This window comes from Solanum lycopersicum, chromosome 2 (assembly GCF_036512215.1).
Source record: "Solanum lycopersicum chromosome 2, SLM_r2.1".
NCBI lineage: Eukaryota > Viridiplantae > Streptophyta > Magnoliopsida > Solanales > Solanaceae > Solanum > Solanum lycopersicum.
Genome location: NC_090801.1, coordinates 31,437,289 through 31,462,266, shown reverse-complemented (window position 1 = coordinate 31,462,266; position 24,978 = coordinate 31,437,289). Strand labels below are relative to the sequence as shown.

General features: G+C 34.3%; 1 long non-coding RNA gene across 1 annotated transcript in view; it reads right to left on the bottom strand.

Moving 5' to 3' along the window:
- Window positions 1-2,214: 2,214 nt before the first annotated feature.
- LOC138341669 (uncharacterized) overlaps window positions 2,215-24,978 on the bottom strand; it is an 86,769-nt gene continuing 64,005 nt past the window's right edge. Inside the window, exons 3-4 of the long non-coding RNA XR_011214462.1 lie at window positions 5,163-5,227; window positions 2,215-2,482 (exon numbers count right to left, since the gene is read on the bottom strand). This is a non-coding gene — a long non-coding RNA (uncharacterized lncRNA). The remainder of the gene's footprint in view (window positions 2,483-5,162; window positions 5,228-24,978) is intronic.

Here is a 24,978-nt window from a genome sequence, read left to right as displayed (position 1 = left end):
ATATAAATCATATAAGGACCGTATTAACACATTAAACACACATATAGGCACAAAACCACACATGAGGCACGTAGGTGACTTAATCGCCGAACGTCTTAGCGTCCCTTGGCGTTTGAGTGCAAAATCACCTAAATCTCTAGACACTGCCTCATACAACATTATAGACCATTTTAGGACCTTCTACCATCATGAAAAATATTTTAGTCCCTAGCTTCACCTAAGTCATTTTCGAGGTATTACAATATCCCCCACTTGATGAAATTCATCCTCGAATGACACTTGCCACTTCCAAGAATAAAGATTCAACTAGAAACTGATAACAATACCACATAAAATCTTACACAAAGTAAGCATCTTGGAAAACATCAATTTCACATAATCTAGAGATTTACAACACTACAAGAAACAAGAATAAATTATAACTCATTGTGTGATAAAACTCACATCCTTCATTCCAAATAGCAAAAACTCAATTTATATCCAGTATCATGCTCATAAAAATTAGTTCTAACCATATTTCAACAATTTTTTACCAAACAATAAATTAGTCAATTTCTCAAATAAATTTACAGTGAGTAGATTTCCTTAGAAGCTTTACATTGAATTTTTCAACATTTTATTTCAAAAATGCAACATTTAGGCAATTCACGATGGAAACATGCTAATGTTGAAGATAAAATCATAAAAACACATCTTACAACATAATCATAACTTCATGAAATACACAATGCAAAGAATCAATGAAATTCAATTTCAACAACACCCCTAAACAAAATGCATATGCAACATACTTCTATGATTTTCCACCCTCAAGCTTGATTTGAATAGAAGATATGAGACAATCAATGACAACTCCTTTAATCACTAAAATGCCCCAGTTAGAAGTAATTCATAACACTAGAAGAAATACAATAACTTACCATCATCATCACCCATTTTTTTTGGAGGAACATGATTGGCCTTCCTTTATCTTAGTGGCAAAAATAGGACAATTTTTCCTCTTATGTCCTTTCTTACCACTCTCAAAGCAATTTCCGGTACCAACTAGACACTCCCCGTAGTGCATCTTCCTACAAGTAGTACATCTAGGTTTGCCATATTGGGAAACACCTCCTTTCTCAAATTTCACCTTAGGACCACTAGGTCCATCTTGAGATTGAGCCCTCTTTTTTAACCTAGGTTGTTTGAATTAATCACTAGACCCACTCTTCTTCAAGATCCTTGCACTTCTACTAATTTTGTGACTCTTCAACCTTCCCCTTCCCCTGACTAAGGTCAATGAACCTCCCAATCTTCATTCCTCCTCACATGGAGAAAGAACTTCCCTAAGAAAGCCTTATTCAACTCCTGCCACTGACCCAACTCTATCACCTATTGCCTTTCCATTATGTGTACCACATTTTAGCAAGTTCCCTCAATTGGTACAAAGTTAACTCCTCCTTTTCCCAGAAGTCACCTCCATGGCACTAAACAACTAGTACACACCATATAGGAACTCTTGGGGACCCTTTCCTATCATAGAGCGAAGAAAGATAGGAGATTTCATCCTCACAAAGTCTCTCAATCTATATGTCATAGTGCTTTCCACAACATTCGCTCTAGGCTCCCTACTCAAATTCACTTTAGTAGTCACGGCTCGGGCTAAGGCAAACAAAACCTCTCTAATCTCTCTATTTGTCAATTCTGGAGGAATAATTGGAAAATTATTACCTCATTCCGCAATACGTACTTTATCACCTTGATAACCTTGAGGAACTTGCTCAACTTGAGGAGGTTTCTCCTCATTCACATCATTCTCCTCAACTCTCCTAGACAGTGTCCTCCTTGTATTCATCTTCCTCGAAACACAAGAAAAACCATAAGAAAAGAGTACTCATAAACTTTTACTCTATGAAATGACATTGGAGTAGAAAATAAGGGTAATTTTATTGTCCTATAGCCTTTTGCCCATATATGTGACAACTCACATCGATGGTTAAGACTCTACTAGACCTAATTTGATGAGACTTTTTTATTCCTAAGACCACTTTCATAACCTATAATCTGATACCAAGATTGTCACATCCCGAGACCATACCCTATAAAATATAGATCTCTCGGAGTACCACTGGTGTACTGACCTCTCGGAGGTCTTTTGCAAACACTTTCATACCATTCATCACATATAGACATATGAAAAGTAGAAAGAAATTAAAACTTTTAACAAACATTCAATAAGTCTTTAAAAACTCTTACATATAAAACTCATAGGAAATATTAAGTTCCATTTCATGAAATCTTATACACAAGAGTACTTTGGGACATTGCCCATAAACAATAGAAATATAGTACTACTAAGTCTATTACATTACTTCGATAAAGGAAATAAAAGATATCTATACCGTCGAGTTGAATGAGGAAATACTTGAACTTCACTTGAATGATCTTCTAATCCAAGCTTAGCTCTCCAAAAGCACCTTCACCTATGAATCACTTTATATATCTATAAAAGCATGGAATTAGTACAACCACATGTACTAAATATGACATCAAGCATAACAATCATGAAAATGGACATTTATAGAAATATGCATATTTTTATTTAAATATAATAATATAACCATAAGAATAACATTTAACACCTTAGAAACACATAAGATAACATTTAAGTAATTTTGTACATTTTTAAGGTAATTATACAGTTAACCAATTCACTGTTACAATGAAGATTCTTCAATGTATTGTGAAGTTCCTTATCTTCACTTTAGACACTCCTTACATGTAGTCCTCCCACTAAAAGTTATCTGAAGACTCACTTAAGTAATACCAAGAGAGACCACCCATACAACCTATCTAGGAACACCTAAATGATCCTTAAGAATAACTTTAATGAGATGAACACACACATACAAGACATCATGCACATGATCATGAGATTCTTCTACAAAAGATGATTCTGAGTCTTAGTTGAGTGAGATGTGAAGCGACCACCCATACAATCCCTTACACACACACTTAAAATATCGTATAGACTTCTTAAGGTAGAATCGTTCTCACTTAATACAACCACATATATATGATATGACATTCTCCTTCCAAAGTCTATCAAAAGACTTAATTAAATTAAGAAGATAAAGTCCATGATTAACCTCTTCAAGATTACTTAAGTAATCCTTAAGACTACCTAAGGCTTAGATTGTTTCTACATAATCAACCAACTTCCCTAATTAGAGTTAAGACTTATCTAGGGAAGATAAGAAGTGATTATTCCTATACCCCTTTTAACCCTTAACAAGAAAACCCTTAAATACTCTAGATAAGTACTTATTCGTTCAACATGATTTTTTAACATAAGTCATTACATTCATTAGTACATTAAGACTCATTCATCCCACTAAGACATTCAAGTAATGGTCTTGGACAAGACCTAGGGACTCTAACTAACAACTTCAAAGCCTATTGTGCAATATCTAGATAGCGTCCCATACAACTATTTAAACTTCATAGAACTTTTTTAATCCTAGTAGGTATATCACATGATGAGAATAGTCAATAAACGACATAGACCATGATAGTTAGACATGGAATCCGGAGTTATAAGTTACTCCAATGAGGGTTTTCTACTTTCCAAGTGTAGAACTATGACACATCTTATGTAGGCACATGGTTAAAGTATATGAAGAACTTTTATGTACTCTAGTCTAATTCTCAAGTAGGGATACATTATACTCTAGTATCCGTATCATGTAGAGCTACTTCTCATAATATACTAACTCGGTGCTAGCCTTTGTTCTCATAGACTCATTTACATTAAAGGTTCATACAAATGGATTTTATATCATGTTCATAACCCAATCACATTTACCCTACCAAAGAGGTCCTCTAGGGCTACCTTACAATGACAACAAAGATAGCTCATTATGAATTTTCTAAGGATGATATGATATCGTTCCAGCCAATAAAACCTAAGTCTATCATTCATTAAAAGGAGGATACCATTATGGCTTTCGACTTCAATGTTCATAACCTTACCACTAGGTTTAAGGTTCCATGTACATGACCTTCGTAACATCATTTAAGGTCTCACATATCATTCATTCATACATGAAAAGGGTGGAATAAGCTTACTTATTCAAGACATCTCATATTCACATATCATTCACACATGTAACAAGTAAGGGACACAAGTCTACCAAAAGAAGACACAACGTTCCTTACTTTTTTTCATATAGCTTATAATTCTTTGAAGCATTTAGGAATGACCCTGATCATCTTTATGTCATCCTATACATTGCTATAAAATCATCAATATAACCATCATTGACTCATATAGTCAAGTAGGAACTATCATGCATCAACTCTAAGACTACTCACCCAATAGCATAGTCATAGTCTAACATGATCACCTAAATAGAAGATCACATACTTTCACATTAATCACATGTAGATAGATATGATCATACTTTATATAAATAAACTACACAAATCATCATAGTACTTTAAGTAGTGCCAACAAGGCCATGATCATCATAATATATAATGTAACGCCGAAAAGGCCACATCAATTTCAAGTAAAGCACATAACAACGCAACCATAAGTGGACCATACCAATCACAACATAATTGAAGTCTAATTAACATAAAATAAAGAAAATTAGGGCAGCGTACCACCAATCCATTTTGTCCACTTCAGTCCAAAGCTAAATCATCCAATTAAATATCATAAGGCCCTTAGCCAATTATATTTAATGAAACAAAGTCAACTAAGTATACATTTATAAATCTAAGATAACCTATATATCAATTCAATACAATTATTAGATCATTCATTAGCATATAGAAAACGACACTAGAATTCATAAGCATTAAGTCCAAATCACTTAAATCATAAAGTAGTAAAAAACTAGGGTTCATGAATTACATGGGTTCATAGGTTAATTGAGTTAAAATCAAATAATTACCAACATTTCAGTCAATATTCAATGCTATAAAACCTTTGATGCAAGAACCCATGGATAAATCATGAGATTTGACAATTCATCCTTGGGGACTTTCAACCAGACGTTTCCATCCCTATTAGTTTTGTATACGAGACTAGGACACCCCACATAAATTTCATCCAAAATAAAGACGTAAATCTCAACGAAACATGCATAGACATAAAAGGTGGTTTCAAAGCAAACCTTTCAAATGTCATGGACATTCTTGGACATTTGACCTCCAAACTTCACAAAACATGACGCACTGCCTGAAACATTATAATAACTCATATAAGGACCTCATTAACTAACTAAACACACATATAGGTGCATAAACACACCTTAGGCACATAGATAACTTAGTCGTCGAAGGTCTTAGTCGTCGCTTGACGTTTCACTTCTAAATCACATATAACAGAAAATAGTGCCCCAATACCAGATTATACACCATTTTAGGACCTTAGACCATCATGACAAACATGTTAGGATCTAGCATCACCTAATTTATTTTTGAGGTATTACAATAATAGAGAGAGATTAAATATAGTTTAAACCTATGGAACAACACAAGAGTAATGAAGAAAGAAACTTCTATTGGTCTATAGCCTCTCGCTCATACATGTTTTGTGACTCAAACTGATGAACAAGAGTCCACTAGTGTGGCTCATGAGACATCAACCATAAGACCATTCTTATAACCTCATGCTCTGATACCATGTTTTTTACAAATTGGGAGCACCCCTAGTTGTAATACGCCGTACTCTACCTCTAAGAGATCTTATAAAAGCCCTAAGCATTCATTCTTCGCATTGCCATATAAATTGTGAAATCTAATTTTTTTAATAATATAAGAAAAGACCAAAAAGTCGTCTCATTTAAAAATCATTAATACAAAGTTAGGATACTAAGTCTCATATTGCCATCTTAGACACGACTTCAATATAATTGGTACACGACCCTTACAATTCAAAAAGAACATTGCTAGTCTATTACATGAACTTATAGAAACTCTTTACATAAAGATCCTTGAATTATTAAGGAAACACCCAAACATGGGAATAGTAAGCCAAGCTCTTCATTCTAGAAACGATCATTTAGTTATCACCACCACTTGGTGTAAAAAGATGAAGAAGAATGATATTAGTACAAGAATGCACTATGGATGATAACCATAAAAAATATGACTTAAAGATGACATTTAGTTGGAAACCATGCATCATGTGATTTTAAAGAAACTTCATGTTCATTTGATACAATAAGGACAATAGATCCCACATACATCATAGTATACATGGATACCATTCACAACAACACATAAAGTCATTTATTACATTTGTGTTACAACCCTCAAAATAAACTAGGATGAACTAGAGTTTCACATTAGTTTTAGGGTCCGTTAGCTTGATGGTTCAATGTTACCATGAGTTTATTGGTAAGTTTGGTTATTTTTGAGGTCAAACATCAAGGAACGATCAATACGTTATAGACTAATCCTTTGTGTGCTAGTCTATTTGAATGTGTTGTTGTTTAATTGGATGTGTTGAGGTTTAAGACTAGTAGCAGATCGTAGTACCTTGATGGTATGTTTAGGGGTTAAACATGCAAGTACAACACCCCAAGGAAAAACCTAAGTTTTCTTGAAAAGGACCATATGTAAAACAACAAAACAGTCTAAATAAAGTGACCTACGACCATGACCTACAACCAGTAGGTCCACTTACGAAGTGTGAATGACTTGCCTATGTCCTGACTTAGTCTAGTGTGATAGGCTTCCATGTTGGAATCTCACTCACCTTTATTGAGGAAACAAGATGGGTATCCCACCCACCTACGGTCCCTAGGTGGGGTCGTAAGTGGCAACCTTTAACTCTGCATTTGATTCGACCAAGCAAAGGGTGGTTTTGTAAAATCTAACCTAACATAATTAAATATTGTGTCATTTCTTTTAGATTTATTTTGGTATATTAAGAGGGTTCAAACATTTAATTGATTAATTAGAATTTGTTGTTCACTTTTCCTAAAATCAAAACCCTTCCCTCCTAAAAGTTCTCACAAAACTCCTTTGAAGCTTTAGATCAAGAGTGAGCTAGGGTTTTGGATTCCAATGGCTTTCTTCTTCAATTATCTTGGTACTTCTAATAAGATATTCCAGTTCTTTATTTAAAGTTATATATTACCTTAGATCAAATTTCAAAGTGATTTGAAATATTTCAAAGTTCATGGAAAAGTCAAATTTTCATTCTAACTCAAGGTTTCTTTGATGAAACGATTTCAAATCATTAGATATGATATTATAGATGTTAAATTGATGTTTTGCAATGAAAATATCCATGCACCCTTGATCTTCTCAAATCCGTAAATATAGCTTATGGATTGGGTCCATTGCTTATGAATTTGGTTTATTGTTCATGATATATTGTTGATGGAATTGTGGCTATAATGTGTTGTACTTTTGATTTCTATTGTAATGACGCTGTTACATTGTGAATTGTTTGAGATGTTAAGGAGTGGTGATCATGGCTATTGGAAGAGGTTAAGTTGACTTAATTTCCTTTTTGAATGTAGAATTGATATAAAATTTCTCTTGTCGAATGGTTCACTTATGATAGCAGTGTTCACTTATTTTTCTTATTGTGATCATGGCCTTGTCGTAATTATTATGTGAATTGTAGTAGTATCGTGTTATGTTATATGTGAAGGTATAATGTGAAGTTTGTGACTTTCTTTGAATGATGAATGAGGTATTCTAGAGCATATCTTGAACCGGTAGACCTAAGAATGTTTCCCCTTCTTGATATGTCTAGAACCTAAGTGAATGAACAAACCTCGACTACGAAGATAAGGTTTATATTAAAGTGAATCGGATATACTTATGATGGTATCCGTTTCATCAATGAGCTATCGTAATAAACCTTTATCGGCAGTCCTTATGGACCCTTTCTTAGAACTGGTGTTATGAGGTTGTATCCCTTTGAGATAGTACCTTTTCTTATACAATAATGTCATTGAACTTAGTCTATGACAACCAAGGCAAAGCACCAAGTAGATATGCTTAGGGTAGTAGCTCCACTTCAAATATGAGACTAGAGTACAAAAAAGCCTTTTGATATCCCTTAAACCATGTTCCTACATAGGATGTGTCCTAGTTCTACATTTGTGTAACAATCCTCAAAATGAACTAGGATTGTCACGAACGGGGAGCATTCCCTAGACGTAATCGACTTCGTCATCCTCGGATAGGAATAAGACTTGCCTTTTAGAATTCGGAATTACATCTCATAGGTTTGAAATGTTGAAAAATTATAATTTTTATATATTGAGGTTTACTCAGACCTCTCACATACTTGTTAGGTTGTTTACTTAGACTCCTAGCTTAACAAACATACATAGGCTTCTGATTTAGACAATATACATAACATATAAGAATTTAGTCTAATATATTGTCTCACATTAAAATGATCTAAAATTAAATCTAATCATTGGGGCATAGACCTCAAACAATTTATTATTACCACTTAGGTCTTACAACCATATCTTCAACAATAAGAGAGAAATAATTCCTTTTAGACTATATGAAATCCGACTAGGCTAGAGAGAAGGCATCATCTTCGAATATTGTGGACTCATCAGTGGACATGGGAAAGACGTCTAAGTCTCCTTGCAATTACCCTTGATACCTTAATGGCCGAATCTATATATTTGTTTGTAGAAACATAAAGAATATGGGTTAGTACAACCAGTACTAAATTTGGATATATGCACATAAACCATTTGAAATCATGCTAAAAAGAACATTTTAATTTGTCCAAGTCATGCTAAGTCACTTTTGAAAGCCTTAATGTGCAAATAAGAGAACATGCAAGCCAATTATCACATAATCATTAAGACAAGTTTATATGAAACATAAAACTAAAATCATCAATAAAGTCAAGTCAACTAGGATATTATACACATAAGGTCATATAAATATGAATAGTAGCATATCAAGATCGTATAAACAAAGAAACTCCAAAACAATGCCATAATAACAAATCATATACAAGAGTTCATATCATTACATCACACAAGACCCTTACTCACAATATCTTCTCAAGCCTACAAGAGCAATGTCTATATGAAGTCCCATAACCCCACATAGTCAAACAAACAAAGAAACAGATCATAAATAATTCCTAACCTCATTTAACATAGCACCATGAGTATTCATAATCATGTATAGAAATATAGGCCAATAACATGTTAATAATTGAAACTAACATCATATAAGATCATCAACATGTATATTCAACATATGCATATCATTAAAGTCATATAAGATCATAAGAACATCCTCGTAGGACTTCTTTCAAGGACATCTAGTGCAATGCATGGGTAGATCCCCATACCCCGACCCATACTAAGAATAACCCCTTAAGTCATCCTAATTAGAGTTCACTTTATTACATTCATTGCACTTTTGGCAAATTTCCTTAATCGACATCGACCATGTGAGCTAAAAATGAAATTCGGTGTCATGAAACCCTACACCGAAATAAGGTGGTCTACTTGCCAAGGTTTAACCAAAACTAGAACATAGCATTCTAGGTGGATCCACTAGCTTGTATTATGGGGGCAACATAGTTCAAGAACTAGGAGACATACTTGAGATCCTTTTTATGAACGATTGCATTGTAATCTTTGTCCCATGAGAAGCATTATGAACCTACCTTCCCACATTAGGATGGGACACCTCTCATGACTAGTTCACTAGGTACTAAGCCAAATTTCCTTTTTGAAATGTCTTTAAGTTATTCTTAATAATTATAGCTTAATATAGGCCTTAGGAGACTAACCCCTTATATATTCATAGTCATTAGCTCATTAGGTATTGCATGAGAATGTCCTTTCATTACAACCTTTAATTTGTGAGATTAACACACCATCATTATCATTTTATAGTAAGGCACATAAGTGATTCACGATAAACCTTATATCTTTATACCTTAATCAAAACCTCACAATTCATATAGTGAAGCAATTTCAATAACATTCATCATTCTATCACCTAGCATATCTAATCATATGTAATACTTTAATTAACCATCATCATCAAGTATAAGACATCAAATTTTAACTAAGGGTTCAAGATCACACAGTCTTACCGATTCACCTTCAAAATCCTTCTTCATGATCTTACCCACAATTCATCACAATTATCCATTAACCCACTAATCATCATCATAATACAGTGAAAGCAATACCAATACCTATTCTAACCATCCTAATCAACTACAAGTCGAATTAATAGCTAGGGTTAGGGTAAAAGGGTTCATCATGAATTCTTCAAGAAATATATTCAATCCCAACAATACATGACCCTAGTTAGTCCATAAATGAAATAGGATAGTTAAACAAGTCTAGCAATCAATACATTCATTAATTCCCATCAACAGAGGAAATTGGGGAAAGGACATGATCTACACAAAATTACCATTAATTATAATTAACTACTCAACAATAATTATCCATGGGTAATCACAATTAAACATAATCAATCATCAATTTCAAGTTTAGAAGACAACCCATTTTTTAGGCAAAACCCTTCGAATTGGGTATTTTAGAAATCAACATTGAAAGGAACTTTTGGGGAAACGAAACCCAAGAGTGAAGAATCCATACCTATATATATTTTGAGTAGAAACTTAGGGAATTTGTTCTTCTTCTTTAAGCTTCTTGGTTCCTTCAATTGAGGTTTAATAGAGGAAGAGAAAGTAGAGACAGTTGAAATCTTTTGGGTTTTGATTTGGGATTTTATTTGAGTGAGTGAATTTGAGGTAAAATTGATTCAAAATAAATATTTAACCCTCCCCTACAATACACAAAAGACCCCTTTCTTTAGTTGACCTATTAATGAAGTCAAATTTGAATTCTAAATTTTAGATTTTCGTCTAAAAACTAGTCAGTGCCACATAGTTGTTCCCTCGAGTTTTCCTAAATTAATTTTTGAAACGGAAGATTGTGCTACGTTTCCACGACGTGGACATGATTTTTTGGCCATGGGTGTACCCAGTCTGCGACGCGTACTGGTTCCCACCGCCTTTTGGCCGCTTGTTGTCTAACATTGGGGTCACTTCAAGGACCCCTATGGCGGTCCTTGGGGGGTCGAACTCAGATGTTTTGACCCTATATACATTTATATACCTATTTAAATTGATTTATATAAGTTTTAGACTTCATAAAACACACCCAAACCTTCATGAAACCTAAGGACATTTTACTAGTTCAATTGCACTAGTTTCTTAACGTCTTGGATGTTTCTTGACATTTTTACTGTAAAACTTCCTAACTAGTTTTAATGCATTAAGTTAGGCTTAGAAAAAATATTTTAATGTTTAGTTCATCGTGTGAGGCTCTAGACCAAGTCATGCACTTTCGGAATATTACAAGGATAATCTAGAGCCTCATATGTGCTTTACGAGTTATTAACAAGTTAATAACGTCTCACAAATTGTATAGTTTGTTTGTAGATGTTTGGAGGTCAACATCAAGGAACGACGAAGACTTTTGGAAACTAGTCGTGTGTTATGCTAGTGTGTCTTTGCATATTTTACGTGTTGTTTGGTGTCTAAAATGATAGGAGAGGACCCTAATATCTATATGTATGTATGAAGGGTTGAAACTTCAGCGAAAAATCCTCAAGGACCACCCTAGGGGTCATTGAGGAGGAACTGAAAATTGGCAAGACACTTCGTAGGCATAGTCAAAGGACGCCTAGTCGATTGAGGGTGTTGCTCTTAACTTAGGCATGGGAGATTAATCACAAAAATTTGGACTGTAAGTCACAAATAATGGAGAAACAAGAAGTCCTGTCATTGAAATGACGGCCCATCTATTGCCACCGTCGATTGGACATGTAACATTGTCTTGTACACAACCAAAATAGGGTGAATTGGGAAAATTTACCCCACACCCAAATTAAAATATGGACGTATATTTTACCTATTTTTAGGTATTTTAACTTAGTTAAAAACATAAAACCCAATTTAGAATTCATACTTCAAATAAGACCTTTCCCTCTCAAAATAAACTCTCTCTAGATTCTCCATTGAAAACAAAGATCAAGATCAAGCTAGGAGATGGATTCTAAGTGGTTTCTCTCAAATTTTTTGTGGCTATTTTTCAATTAAGCTATGGTAACTGTTGATCCTTATTTAACCTTTCATCTAAGGAGTTCGATACTTAGGAAAAAATTGTTATCTTTCAATCTAGCCATAAGTCTATTGCCAAATTATTTTCACAATCATTCTAATGATGGATTTATGATTGATAAATAGTTTTAAGATGAATTTCAATCCAATTTCATGAAGAACCATGATTTTATAAATCTCTCAATTTATCCTATAATGTTAGTCTTGTGATCTTGATTAGATGATTATTCAATTGTTATTAGATTGTAGTATTTCTTAATCCTAATTCTATCTATGTCAATTGATTATGAGTTGTCGAGAATTTATCAATGGTGATCATAGCTTATGGTAAGTTGATCTAAATTCATAATTATAGTCTTCGAATGGACATTATAGAGTATGGTCCACTTATGATGGAAGTGTTTACATTGTTGTCATTTTGTTTATGTTGTGATCGTATACTTGAAGGCAATATATGTAATGTCAATTGTGTTTATGATGATCACAAATATGATGGTCTTATGTAGTCTTCCAATCTAGCATTATGATCTAGGTGTGTTGATGATTTTATGAATATCTGAATGATGTTGTTAGGGTTAGGTATGGTCAACATGATAAAGTGTGTTGAATACTCTTGTAGAATGACCCCTACCTATGTAACCCTATATGAATGTGTGATCTTATGCATGTTAGGATCCATCCATTTAAATGCTGGATATTCTCTTGTCTCTTATGATGTAATGTGAGTGTGTGGTCTATAGTCCCTAAATGTTCTATGTGTGAGTCGCTCATGACTTAAGCTATATGATAAATATATATGTTGTGATCATATTAAGGGTGGTTCCCTATATAGCTAAGTTGTTGCTCTTATGTGATCATGATGACACATATTTATACACACTCCATGCATAACTACGAGTATAATATTTTAGGGTGTCTATTGAAAGGATTATTATTTTATGTTTATATGTTATAATGCATGAAGAGGGTGTGAATGATGAAGTTTAAACGAGTGTTGCGTTAATTAGTTTTATGTGAAATATTTCCTCATTTATGTACAATACGCACACATGAAGGTATGAATGAAGCATGGGAATCATCATCTAGTAAACTAGAGTCTCTTAGATGATTTCCTTAATTTCACTCTATGATAAACCATATTATGATTATGTGTAAGCATGTACTCACACAGATTAGGTTTGATGAACAAAATTCTCATTATTAACCTATGAGGTATATACATGATTATATAAGGATTTAAGCTCCAAAAGAATATATTATGAAGTAATGTTAATAAAGACTTAAAGGATTTTTCAAAAAGAGAAAGTAAGCTTAGCACCGAATGAACTTGATAATGAGAGGTGTTCCTTACAAAAAACAAGGTAGGTTTAGCAATGTTGTGTCCCTTCCCAAAATGGAAGGTAGGTTAACCAAATGCTCTCATGAGGTGGAAATTACAATGATATCTATAATAAAGATCGTTTATAGTAACAACCCACTAGTTCCTTAACTATGTGCCCCTACAGCAACCTAGCAGGTGCATCCACCCAGATTCTAGTATTATGTATGTGTTCTACCTTAGCAACTAGGATGCCCTCCTTTCGATGTAAGGGGATGAAAGTGGAATCCATAATCAATTAACATGGTCTAATGATGGTTAAAATCAAGGTTTCTCTAATGTGAAATGAAAAATAGAAGTAATATAATGAACCCTAACTAGGACTACCTTAGGGATGTTTCTTAGGGTAGGTGAGTGAATGAGACTTTTCTTATAGAGTGAACAAGTAGCTCTTGAAGGGAATTCTAGGAAGGATTTCTATATGTATATGTATATTTATATGTATATGTATATGTACCTTATGCTTGATATGATGATGTTAACAAACTATTTGTAATGATATGCACAATATTGGTCTTATTGTGTCTACACGATAAATGTCGTACTTGATATGCATGTTATTGGTTATACTTTCTATATTGATGAAATGAACTCTCAATCTGTACAATGTTGCCTATTACTTCATTATGATTTTTGGTAGTATTGACCTGCATGTTGTCTTGAGTTATGTATAAAGACTAAATGGGTTATGACTTTGCTGAAATGGGTTAATGAATATTATATGAGGTTTATGAAGTATGTTGGTCTTATGTCTAAGTCTTAATGCATGTATTATGACTTTGTGAATGTGATGAGCCTAAGTCTAGGGTAACATCATAAGAAAGCTTTGTAGAGTTAGTATTATGGGATGCTACGTGTATAATGCACTAGTGTGACCTGAGGTTGTCTTAGGCGGGGTTCTTATGTGAAGTATATATTTCATGACATGTTATGTATCTATGAAAGTATATTTTTAAAGTGATGAACATTGTATGAATGTGCACCTTGGTGACCTTAGGGTGATACTTTGGTGCAAATGTGGAATTAGACACTATTGATGCATTGCACTAAGTATTGCCTAATGGTTGCTTTGGGTGAAGAAGTAAGGTAAAAGACAAGTAATGTTCTGAAAATATTGGATGTGCCTTAAATGATAAGTATGTCTTTATGTGTTTTTATGGATAATGTCCATGTTTATATTATGTATGTGAGTTATATTGTGCTTATGGTATCAATGTTCATGAAGTTTTACAAAAAAGACATGTTGCATGATATCTAACTAAATGTCCCTCTTAACTCATGTTTTTGCATAGTTATCATACTTAGTGAATTCTTTTTCTAATAACATTATTCTTCTTCTTTTTACACAATGTGCAGGTGGTGATGAATAGAATATCTAATTCTTATAATGAAAAGCTTGGAAAGCTATTCCCAAGTTCAACTGTCCTTATGATTCAAGGACTTTTATATCAAGATGTTCTTTAAATTCATGTAATAGTATAGGTCATTCTTTTATGTTGTTAAGATTCGTGTCCCTATTATATTTTATTGACTTTGAGTCTAAGATGGAAATATGAGGCGTAGTGTCTAAACATGTACATATGATTTTATTAATGAAGTGATTTTCTACCATTTTGTAATGCTCTCATTTATAAATGAAGTGATGTTCTAGCATTATGTCATGCTGTGAAAAGTTTTAAATTTTCCACTAAATTTCTATGAAAATGCTATGAAAATGTGTATGGTATTGTATAAGACCTCCTATAGGTCAAGTATGTCGTGTTACTTCTTGGGGTTTCTCCCCGGTTGTAACACTTTTGAAAGTAGAATACCTTCGACGGAGTATGGTCTTATGACACCGGATTACATACCTAGATAATATGGTCTATGTCAGTTAAATTCTTGTTCCCATCATGTGGATGTGTACTCTAGTTATTGGATAGGTTCTATGACGTGAAGGTAATAGTATGAGATGCTATTCACACATGGCACGGGTAGTCCTCGATGATGATAAAGTGACTTCCCCAGGTCTTCTAAGATCATTATGTGAAGTCCCCTATTTGATTAGTTTTCTCTTTAATTGTTTAATGAATATTGTTCACTTAGTAAAAGTATGTTGAACAGAAAGGTTCCTATATAGGGTGACTTTGAGGAACACTTAGTTATGCTTGAAGAGGGTGTATGAACAGTGTATTTATGTGTTACTTAGGTGGGTATTAGACTAATCATAGGTAAAGATTCCAAATGATGAATGGACTTACTTTATGAATATGAAATCAAATGATATATGTTGATGATAGTTTAAGATGTCTTATATGTGAATGTTGGCTTATATTGTGTCTCTTAAAATCTTATGATGAAAGTATTTATCAAAATGTCTTGAAAACATGTTTCTATACAAAATGACCCTTTTTTCATTATTTTTCATGGATTCTATATTTAGTACTTCATATACTAACCCCTTCTTTTCCCTTTTTGACTTAAGTGTAGGGATTAGAGGCTTGGTATGCTATGTGCAAGATCATCGTATACATAACATGTGCAATTATAAGTATATTCATATATTAGAATATCCTCCTATGACTTCTCTCAAGGATAACTAGGGCAATGTTTAGGTAGAGTCCCATGCCCCTACCTTGAATAAGCTAAACCCCTTAGATCATCCTTGTTAGAGTTCATTCCCTTAGTTTGTTTTACTTTTTGGGAACATCTTGACTTAACCGACATAGACTACATGAGCTAATGTGGAATTTGCTGTCATGGAACCCTAAAATGAATGAAGACGGACTACCTGTCAAGTAAGTACCAAATCATCAACGTAGCAACTACGTGGATACACTAGTTAGTATTAATATAGGGGCAACATAGCTCAAGAACTAGGAGATATAGTTGAGACCCTCTTTATGCTACATACATTATAGTCTCCAATATCTAGAGTAGTTAGTGATCCTACCTTCCTTATGAGGGAAGGGACACTTCTCACTCTAGATCACTCCGTGCTAAGCTAGTGTCCCTTTTGAAATATCTTTAATGTCTTTATTAATCATCATATTTTAATATAGGTCATTCATTCTATCCATTGTGTAGTCATCATCAACATAGCTCAATAAGAATTTTATGAGTATAGTCCTTTCATTACAATTCATATAAGTGAGGTTAGCACATTTACACATTCACATCATGATAAGGCACATTGGTAAGTTATCACCATACTTAATATCATTTACATCATATCCAAAACCTCACAAACCATTATCAAGAAATTTCAATTCAACATCATACAAACCCTATCAATCCTAATATAAGATATACTTCAATGTAACATCATCAACTAATCTCAAGCAACCATAATTGAAGAAAACAATTGAGATCACAAGACTTACCAAGTCTACTTCATAATCAATCATCAAGATATTACGATCAACCCTTAATTAAATCCAATAAGAGTGTAATAGCATCACATAATAGTAATCAACATGATAATGAAGTCAATTAAATCACTACATCACAATCCACCACTAGTTTCATAACTTAATACAACAGACTAAGTTCAAACTCATAATCTAAATCAATTACTCAATAACTAGCATTATAGGACTATAATTCATCCTAATATATTCATAATTAATACAATAAAATTATATAGTAGTAATTCAACTAATAACTAATTCAATTGAGCCAAAATTACACAATTCATATCAACATCACAACCTAGGGTTAAGGGGAATAGTCATCTTATACAAACTAGACCAATCCATTTACAAATTAAATAATTCAGTTATTATAAATATTAATATATTCATAATATCCAAAGAAAATTATTAACAAAGCAATTCACAAGATCAATTTTGAGATTAGAAAAGATCCACTTGAATTTCATACTTTTGAAATCAATTTAATTGAATCCTTTGGGGAAAGAAGTCCCAAAGGTGAAAGGAATCTCATACCTTTTTGTTTGATGAAGATTGAAGAAGAAACTTTTGTGATTTCAGTACTAGAACCCAACTAGACCTTGTATTCTATGGTGTTCTTTTACTTGAGAAAGAGAAAGAAGAGAGAAGGAAGAGAATTTGGGTTTGAAATTATGAGGGCTTAGGTTAGTTTAATTAGCTGAGGAGCTTTATATAGGTCATTAACAAACTTAATTAGACCTCCATAAACCGCTCATTAATTAAATAACTGCTTAATTAATTAATTTAAACACTTTAAAATGTGCAGCAAAACAGCCCCTTGATAGAACAAACCACGAACGGTCCGTTTGTCAAACGACAGGCACTATTCACTTCTGTGTTGCACACTCCTCATTTTGGTCTAAGACTTTTCAAAACAGGCCTCCATGAATTTTGTTAATTTTGCATCTAAATAAGCGATCCACACCACGTCAATTGGACAACGGATCGTTGGTTGCATCCATTGGTGGACAATGACTTGTGCAGCCTTTGACTCAAAAATTCAAAGGTCCTACTCAACGGCCCTAAGTTTGTCCTTGGGGAGCCGTGCACGAACATTTGGAAAAAGAATCAACACTAATACATGTTAGAAACCCTTATACTAAATTTCATCAATTTCAGATTGCTAAACCTTAGTGAAATTTTCCAAGGCACACTAGTACATCATTGAACTAGTTTTGAAACATCATGGACGTTCCTTGACGTTTCGATTCCTAAACTTACTAAATGACTTATATACACTAAACTATATCTTAAAATAGTTTCTAAAACTTTTAATACTTATATTAGGATCTAGAACACGTCTTAGACTTTAAAGTGTTACATTATTCCCCCCTTAGGAACATTCATCCCCGAATGACACTAAAATCTTTTGTCAGGAAGGAATAAGATCAAGACTAGCATCCAAACCAATCGACAATACATACAACATTAGTTACAATACCAATCATATAATTTACAAAAAGAAATTGAAAACTTCTATTACCACTTATATGGCTCAAACATCACATTATGAGGAATTTTCCTTCTCACACAACAACATGAGCTCAACATACTGTATATGAGTCAGTTAGGCCAAACCTTAACTTACCAACATGCTCAATATCATTTCATAAAGACTCTTCATATAAAAATGCACCACATAACTCAAAAAAAGAAGAATTGCAAATTTTCAAGTTTATATACACAATTTACTGTAACTTCACTGTAATAACACCAACAAAGGGCACATTTTTTTTTTTGCAAAATTCCACCAAAAATCAAACAAACTTCAAATTAGTCATTCTTTTCGTTATTAATATGAATGACTAACCTTCATTAGGATAAACATGAGTATAAAGGGACTTCATGTCGTCCTCGGCCTCGCCTGTTGCTTCCTCAACTAGGTGGTTTATCCGTAACACTTTTACGAAGTCCACCTCTTTGTTCATCAACCTCATAACTTGACGACCAAAGATTTCTGCTAGGACCTCGAAAACCTAGATTTGAATTGTGTACCCCTATTCGATATTATGGATAACGGAATACCATGGCGATACATAATCTCATCTATGAAGATCTTTGCATAATCCTCAGTCGAGTAAGTAGACTTGACGATAATAAAATGAGAGAATTTGGTCAACCTATCCACAACCACCCATATAGAGTCAATTTTGCTCTTCTGTCCGAGGCAAACCTACCACAAAATCCATATTAATGTCTTCCCACTTTGAAGTATGAACTTGGACCTTTTGAAGTAAACCACCCAGCTTTTGGTGCTCCACATTCACTTGTTTGCAATTTGGACACTTTGTTACGAATTCCATTATGTCCTTTTTCAAGTCTTCCCACAAAAACACTTCCCTAAGGTCATGGTACATATTTGTCAAACCTGGATAAATGGATTAACAAGACCCATGATCTTCCTCAAGAATCTATTTCCTCAAGCCATCTACATTGGGAAAACACAACCTTCCTTGATACCTCAAAACACCATCCCCCAATAAGGAGAATGACTCATTAAGCTTACCTAGAACAGATTCCTTCAACTCATCAATGGTGGACTTCACCTAAACTACTAAAGATGACTCAGGGTTCTGCTGGACTATAAAACTACCATTCGAAGAATTTCTAATCTAAACACCCAATCTAGACAACCTATGAACATCTTTAACTGGGTCTTTCTTGGCTTGTTCTACATGAGACACACTACCCACGGTCATACGACTTAAAGCATGTGCAACCACATTGGCCTTACCAGGATGATAGAGAACACTCATGTCGTAATATCTCAACAATTCAAACCACCTTCATTGTTGGAGATTCAACTCCTTTTGAGTAAACACATATTGAAGACTCTTGTTGTCTGTATGCACATCATCATGAACACCATGCATGTTATGTCCCCATATTTTCAAGGGAAATACAATGTCTGCTAACTCAAGTTCATGAGTTGGATAGTTCCTCTGATGCACCTTAAGTTGTCTATAAGCATAGGCTACTACTTTCTCATGTTGCATAAGCACACACCCTAAACCCACTCGGGTTGCATCACAATATACAACGAAGCCCTTGGTACCCTTCGATAAAGTCAACACCAAAGGGAAAGTAAGCTTATCTTTAATGAATTGGAATATTCTCTCACATGCCTCCGACCACTCAAATTTGTTGCTTTTTAGGTCAAAGTAGTCAAGGGAGATGTAATGGACACAAAACCATCCACAAACCTCCGATAATAACACGCTAGACCCAAGAAACTCCTAATGTTTGTTGTAGTCAATGGTCTAGGCAAATTTTTCACTGCCTCGATTATTCTTTGATGGACCTCAACTCCCTCACTAGAGATGATATGACCAAGAAACGCCACCGACCTCAACAAAAATTCACATTTGCTATACTTGGAAAATAATTGATTCTCCTTAAGCACTTGTAAGACCACCCTCAATTGGTCCATGTGTTCACCTTCATTTTTCAAATATACCAAGATGTCGTCAATGAAGACAATGACAAATTAATCTAGGTAATTTGAAACACCCTATACATGAGATCCGTAAATATCGTCGGTGCATTAGTGAGAGCAAAGGACATTACTATGAAATCATAGTGACAATATATAGTCCTAAATGCCATTTTTGTTATATCCTCTCCTTCTCGTCCTAAGTTGGTGATATCCCGATCTTATGACAATCTTAGAAAGTAGTTTTCCCCTTGAAGTTGATCAAACAAGTCGTCACTACGAGGGAGAGGATATTTATTCTTAATAATGACTTTGTTGAGTTGGATATAATCATTGCACATTCTACGAGACTCATCCTTCTTTTTCACAAACAAAATCGGAGCACCTAATTGAGAAATACAAGGTCAAATTAAGCCTTTCTCTAGTAGATCTTTGAGTTGAGCCTATACCTCTTTCAATTCAGCAGAAGCCATCCGATAAGGAGGAATTCAAATGGGATTTATGTCCAGTAACATGTTGATACCAAAATTAATTTTCCATTTGGGACAAATACTGCCAAGATCATCGGGAAAAACTTCCGAAAATTCCCTCACTATGGGGACCGACTCAGTGGGATGAATTTTGGACTCTAAATCTTAGACTTTTACTGTATAGTATAAACACCCTTTATAGATCATCCTAAAATCTTTTAAACAAGAGAAGATACGACCTTTAGGAATAAAACTTCCTCCCTTCCACTCGATAACGGGCTCATTTTGAGAATTAAACTTCACCACCCTTGTTCTACAATATATAGAGGAAAAGCAAGCATTCAACCAATCCATACCCAATATGATATCAAAATCAAGCATATCAAGTTCTATTAGTTCAACAAAAGTAACTCTATTGGGAAACATTTTAAGAAAGTTTCTATACACTATATTTGCAACAAGTTACTCACCCACCAAGGTAGACACCATAAAAGGTTCATTCAAGATATGAGGCAAAATGCCAAACTTTTTATCTACTAGAGGAGTCAAAAATGAAAAGGTAGCGCTGGAATCAAGTAAACCATATACATCAATAGAAAAGACATTCAACATTCCAGTCACCACAATAAGGTAAGTCTCTTTCTCACCCTTAGAGCGGAGAGCATAAAAATGATTCTTTTTCAAAGCATCATTAGAACCACTTGATTTCCAACTCTCCTTGCCTTTCCCCTTCACATTTGGACAATATCGAACCTTGTGACCACATTAACCACAACAAAAACAATTATCCGTTCCCTCAAGGAAATCACCATATGATTCTTGCCATACTTTCCAGAAGTAGGCTTCTTGTTTGGTGAGCTAGTACCTTATTCCTTTTGAGGCTTAGGGCTAGACAATCTATCATCACGAGTCTTAGGGAACTTGGTAGGAATGATTAAAAAACCTCTTTTTTAACCTAGTGTCACGGACTTAGAGTATTTGCTAAGACTCAGTGCGGCACATGACAACTTACTCACGAATCTTTCACGATCTTGTAAACTCAAGTAAATATTTAAGACTTCGATCGCCAAGAGTATGCAAAGAAAGACTTACAAAGAACTTCAGAAGAAGGATTGTATTATGCTTGGAAGATTCTTTTACAACTTTGCTTGGTTTAAAGCTTGGATCATTTAGAAATGAGAGCCCCGTATTTATACTACTACCTAGCGGCAAAAGTGTAAATAAAATTTACTTACAAGTCCTTCTAATAATTACACTTTCGTCCCTATTCTAGAAAAGTCTACAGTTTCTAGAATATACCGAATCATTCAAGAAAATATCTAAATTATTCTAGAGAATTCTAAGGAATTCTCTAGTCTTCTTGATTAATATAGAAGGTTCTAGAGTTCTCCGCAATCCTCTCTCCACAACTCTAGCCCCTTCCGCCTCTTCCAGACGCAAACTTTAACTAGGATGTGGCAGGACGTGACACTAGGCTTGTCTTTGTTATCAAACCTACCCTTTGAAGAACCACTATGAAAAGATCTTTCCCTCTTGACATCTCTACTCTTTCTCTTAGACCTTGCCTCTTCCACTTGTTGATCTTGAACCATAAGACGAGAAATGTTCATATTGTCATTTAGCATAGCCAAATCACACTCCTCTTGCAAGTTATCCGACACTCTCATCACAAAGTGGTTCATTTCATCCCTAGGATCGTAAACCAAAGAAGGAGAATATTTTTATAATTTATTGAATTTCAAGGAATACTCAATCATGATCATACCTCCTTGATGAAGTTTGATGAACTCCAATACTTTGTCTTCCCGCTTCTCCCTAGGAAAGAATCAATCAAGAAAATTCTTCTTGAAAATTTCCCATGTTACCGGTCCACCTCTTAAAGTGTTATTATCTCTCCATTGGACATACCAAGATTGGGTCACATCTTTGAGTTGAGAAGTGGCTAACTCATCCTTCTCACTAGTAGTCAACCCCATATCACAAAGGATCTTGTAGATTTCATCAATGAACTCTTAGGAATCTTCCTCAAATTTAGACCCAGAGAAAGTAGGGGGATTTATACTAGTGAAATACCTCAAATGGGAGGCCATGGTGCTAACTTATTGGTTTGCTCAGGGTACAACAACCCGATTATCTTTGGTCATCATGGCTTGAGCTTGGGTAGTAAAGGCTTGTGCTTGAGTGGTAAAGGCTTGGGACATGTTGAGAAGATCATCCCTTATATCACCATCTATGAAAGGAGGAGGATTGACCGGGGCATGGTCATCATTAACATCTTCTTCAAGAGGAGGGACTTTATTGCCTCACGGAGGAGCACCCGCGATGGCAATAACTTCAACAAGTCTTCGTGTAACGCTTCTTCGAGTATTCAATGCCTATTATCACAATAAAATAATTAGATACTAAAAGAACGTAGATTCAAAAATCTAGAGGCACGATATTGGACTTTGATTAAATGAGATTTTCCTAACCATCATATAGGTTCTTATCCATAAGTGTGGCGCGCTTTACAATTATAAGTAAGAATGAGGTGGTTGAGAGAGATATTGACTCAAGGATATAAAAATTTTGGCCTGTCCCGTACATAAATGTAATAAAGTCACATAAAACATGAACAACTTTACAAGCTTGATATTGGCATTTCCCTCAGAAAGTGGGGACCTACCCAACTTGGATGAATGAGAATTTCAAGTCTTCCTTCGAAGTCATCTTAAAATCCCTTCACTTTCAGTGAGTGGAACAAAAAATGTTGGGGGGAAAAAGATGATAATAGGGTTAGTACACCACTTGTACTATGTATGAGACTATAGGCACACATATCATGATATCATGCTAAAAATGGATAATTAATTAAAGTATGCAATTTACATTGAAAAGTCATATGCACAATCAAGAACACCATACCAATCATTAAGACATATTCATTAAGTCAAAAACATGTAAACCACAAGACCAACAATGCTAAGTCTAGTCAACATGCATGTCACATAATTGAACATATAGTCAAGGAAACTCTATCATCAAGTTATAATAGCCACAAGCATGAATAAGAGTTCATTACAATATAACCAAACCAAGACAATTACCCATGAACCCACATTAACTCAACAAGTGGAATGACAAAACAAAGTTCTATAACCTTACTCAATCAAGTAAACTCAATTAAGAACCATGACTAACCCAACTTCGCATAGCATATCATTTAAAGAGTACATATCATCATACTTTAGAAATAGAGATTAAACACATATTCATAAGTGAAACCAATCCTCATGTAGTATCACAAATGTGCAAGATCATCATATACATAGCATGTACAATTACAAGAATATTCATATATATGAATATCCTCCTAAGACTTCCCTCATGGCTTACTAGTGCAATGTTTAGGTAGAGTCCCATACCCCTACCTAGACTAAGGTAAACCCCTTAGGTCCTCCTACCTAGAGTTCATTATGTTAGTTCATTTTACATTTTGGGAAAATCTTGCCTTAAAAGACATAGACCAAATTAGCTAATGTGGAATTCAATTTCATGGAAACCGACATCAAAAGAAGGCGGACCTACTTGCCAAAGAAGTATCAAAACAACAACATAGCAACATGGACGCACTAGCTAGTATTAATATGGGACAACATAGTTCAACAACTAAAAGATATAGTTGGCAACCTCTTTATGCTACATCAATTATAGTCTCCAATATTAAGAGTACGTTAGTGATCCTACCTTCCCTGTGTGGGAAGGGACACTTCTCACTCTAGTTTAGTCGGCTCTAAGCTAGAGTCCCTTTTGAAATGTGTTTAATCTCTTTATTAATCATCATATCATAGTGTAGGTAATAAGGTATATCCCTTGTATAATCATCATTGACATAGCTCAATAAGAATTGCATGAGTATAGTACTTTCATTACAATTCATATAAGTGAGGTTAGCACATTTACACATTCACATTCTCATAAGGCACATTGGTAAGTTATCAGCATCCCTATATCATTTACATCTTAGCCAACACCTCACAAACATTTCAATTCAAAATCATACCAACCTTTTCAATCCTAATATAAGATATACTTCAAGGTAACATCATCACTTAATATCAAGTAACAACAGCTGAAGTAAA